Genomic DNA, 4,277 nt, shown 5'->3' on the forward strand with positions numbered 1-4,277 from the left:
ATTATGAAAATTCACCCCGTTTCACTTATTTTCCTTGCAGTATTACATTTTGGCGAAAACTTTTGTGAAAAGCGTGATTTAGGAAGCATTGCCTAAAGATGTCTGGCTCCCTTTGTATTTGTGCAGATTTCTTTATTCACACACTGAAGAGCTTTCCTGGGGTCTTTGCAGGTCCTGTTGACTGTCCACCATGAGGCAAAGAGCACCAATCATAGTCATAAGCTTCTACTGTATGAAAACATGGCTCCTGACATTGCAAAGGCTATATTCTTGTGGGGAAAGATTGACACTGACTAATGGCCCAAGTAATTTAAAATAAAAACTTTTGCTATGCATTATAAGGAAAGATGTCAATAGTGTGCACTGGGTAGTCCACATGACAGTCCCTGCATCGTGGAAATGATTGTTCTGGTAGAAAGCTGTAGGAACTCTGTTCTCTCAAAGAAAGGAAACAACCTCCCTTTCCTTAAAGGTGACATATATTGCTGGAAGTAGCACATAATCCGCAGTAGAAGATCTTTGACTTAACATCAACGTAGGTCTCTCAGAAGCCCTTTTCACAAGCAGATCTCCACCTTTACCTTGCTTTCTCATCCCCAGAATAAGATGCTGGGCACTGAACAGTCTCATATAAGTACGAATAAACAAATGAAAATTAGATCTCTTCATGTTAGACTAAGAATACAGAAATGCCTTCTACATCTGTGTGGTTTAAATGGGAATACCTCTTTGTAGGCTCACATATTTGAATTTTTGGTTCTCAGCTGGTAAACTCTTTAGGAGTGATTAGAAGGTGTAGCCTTGTTGGAGAAGGTGTGTTGCCTTGGGGTGGGCTTTGAAGTTTCAAAAGCCCATAGCAGGCCTAATCTAGCTCTCTATCTGCCTCCATCTTATAACTCAAATGTAAACACTTGGCTACTGTTCCTATATCATGCCTGACTGCCCTCACCTCTCCCTGCCATGATGGTCATGGTCTCACCCTCCGAAACTGTAAGCAAGTCCTAAATTGGGTGCCTTCTTTTATAAGCTGCCTTTGTCATGGTGTCTCCTCACTGCAATAGATCACTAACTAAGAGACATGTAGGGTGATGTCATATTATACATTGGACCTGTTTAATTTAGACGTGGGTCATAAGGATGTGATGGAGTCCTACAAAAATGGAAGGGTTTTTAGGATGTGCTAATTCATTTCATTATAAAAGATTTGGAGTTAAACTTACACTTCACTAAGTATAGCCAATAGTTTTGTCAATACAAACGAAGAACCCCTTCGTTTGTATTGACAAAATTATATGACCACTTCCTTTCCTCCTTCCTCATTCTGTTACTGGACAGTAGATGGGGAAGACACAAAACCCAAGCTTAGAAAATGTTTGAAACAAAGAATACTTACTTTAATAAGGAGGAGATGGAGGGAACCATGTAAGTAGATGTTTTAACTGGGGATTTGAGATTATAAGATTGGTCCAGAACACAAAGCTATGGTCTCTTAGAGAACTGAGCCTGCTGCCTATGAAACCAGCAAGAGTTCTCATTCATAGGAAATTCTTCTACATGTTTGCATTATAGGGTAGTTACAACAATACGTGTTTATCAGAAGAGTAGGACAATGAATATTCCAATTTTGCCCCATCTCCAATAAGTCATCCATATTCTAGCACAAACATAAGTTTACATAAGTGGTCACTGAAGAATACAGTCATGCACGTTCTTGAGAAACCCAAACAGTTAATTAATTATAGAAAATCAAGTCAGGTGCACAGGTGAGACAGTGGGTAAATGTGCTTGTCACCAAGCCTGATGACCTGAGTGCAATTCCTGGAACCCACAATGGTGAAAAGAGAACAAACTTCCACAAGTTGTCTACATATACACATTAAAGTAAGTAAGTACACAAGCAAAAGACAAATAAATAATTAACTTAAGAAAGGAGGAAAGGAAGGAAGGAAGGAAGGAAGGAAGGAAGGAAGGAAGGAGGGAGGGAAGGAAGAAAGGAAACCAGTTAGGTTAGATATTCTGTAAAAAAGGACCCATTTTATACTCAAGGTAATAAGAGTAAACGAGAAGTGTAGTGGTATTAGCTCTACCCTACTCCAGTACATCAACAAAAACCCCAACCAATCAACCAAGCTTCAGTTCACTAGATGAATACTAATAAAGAATGCCAACTCCACAGGATGTGGATAATTTCTCAAGATGTAGAAATTATGAACAAATACTTACAGAGCTTTAAAGCCACCTCAATGGGAGATTTCCAAGTGTCTCTCCAAAAGTGGGCTACTTGGATGGGGGGGTGGGGGTAGATGATGCTCTGATTTTCAATGATAGCAATTTAAAGATTTTTGAATTGATGAGCATAACGAGATGAAAGGCTTGAACAGTTGTGACAACTTGTCTTGATAAGTGAACAGTTAAAATGGTATACGTTTTTATCTTCCTGGTAGTAAGTAATTCCTGCACTAAGTGAAAATATTTACTTTTGCCTTTCTTCAGTATAGCCAGATTTCAGTATTATTCTTCTTAAGTTTTCACTAGTTCAAGTCAGAGGATTGGCTATTGTCACCAAGAAACAAGATCCATTCAGCACTATATCAGTGTTTATTGTATAGATAAAGATAGTCATATGGTAGTCGTTTCAATCATTAGCTCTTTGGTTTTTTTTTTTTTCTTTAGAAAGATTATGTCTGGATTATGTGATAGGACAGCAACTGGAGAGCCCACACCTCAGTATTGTGGCACAGATGATTATGACAAGAAAGAATCTGATATGAGCTGGAGTCAAGGGTGAACAAATTCAATGAGGAGAACTGATGTCTAATTTGGAAAGGCAACATAATCATTTGGGCATGACCCAAGCTATCACTTTCATGACTTTTGTATTTATCTCTCTGTTAGTTACAGTGATATTCTAGCCCCAACAGATGATGTAACGTTCTTTCCCCAATTCAGCTTGTACTCCAGTGCAAAAGGCCTCTCCTTTAACTACCACTTACCTAAATTTATGAACTCCGTGGGTGACAATTTGCATCATTTTAGCATTATGGCCATTATCTGGCTCCCTCTGCACCATCATCTATAGAATTCTACTGACTTCTTAATCTAACATAACATGTGAAATGTAGAAGAGAGCAGTTTCAAATCAGTTTCTTCATTGGTTACTTTTAAATTAAATTGAAATTTAAAGCTTTTACTTTATGAATCAAATTATCTAAATTTCTTCTTTTCCTCTGGAGGCAAATTTGTAGGTCAAATGGTTACAGGATATTAAGAACTGTCCTGAAAGCAGACATCAGTTAATGACATCATAGATCCCTGTATGATTCTAAGATTATAGAGTGCCGCTAATAATCATTGGTACTTCGAATACCCAGAGGTAGATGTCATGTCATACAGAAATAGCCTGGCACAAATTCCATTGCCTAGTGCCAGGTTGATTTTATCAGACATTCACATCTAACTATTTCCACTGAAGGCAGATCACTGAAGCCTGTAACAATTAAGATTATATTTGAGGTATGAAAGAGTATTAACTGCAATTTGTAAGTTGTACAAAGATGAAGATTTACCTTAGCACAGCCTCCTTTCTTATAAGTCTGTCAAAGGGAGGGATATCTAAATATGTCCTGTCTGTTCTTGCTTTTTTTTTCCCAGACTCACTTTCTGTGAAATCTTGATTGCAATGGTGAGCTTGCCTTGCATTTTTTTCTCATCTAGAGAGAAACACTTTTTTTCCCTAGGATTTTGACTGTGTATACATTAGGTTTCTATCTTGTCTGTCATGAGTTTGGCAGCCATGCACGTCGCTTGCTGACTGAGTTCAGTCAATGAGGAAAGCAGTTTGTTTGTAAGAAGAGCAGGAACCAAACAAAGCTGGGCCACACCAAAAGGAAAACAGGGAAAGCCCCGAAGTCATGGAGTGAATGCTTTGGCTGAACCTCAGGTTATACGCAGGGTTAAAATTAGTGCCAAGAACTATATAAGCAAGCCCCAAATTATTAAGCATAGATGGTTTGCAAGCACTACATAGAAGAAGCAGTACATACTGTCTAAGAGTAAGGAAGCCTGAATCAAAAAAGGGGGGAAAGAAAACAGTGAAGGCAATCAAGAACACAACACTGTGGAATAAAGCAGAGTAACCTTGCTTGTGAGTCTTCCATAGAACGTGCTATTCAAAGTTGCCTTATAGACCTTTCCCTGGGAGACAATTTATATCCATGCACACACATGCTCTCTCTCTCTCTCTCTCTCTCTCTCTCTCTCTCTCTCTCTCTCTCTCT

Source organism: Mus caroli, chromosome 16, assembly GCF_900094665.2.
Source record: "Mus caroli chromosome 16, CAROLI_EIJ_v1.1, whole genome shotgun sequence".
NCBI classification, from domain to species: domain Eukaryota; kingdom Metazoa; phylum Chordata; class Mammalia; order Rodentia; family Muridae; genus Mus; species Mus caroli.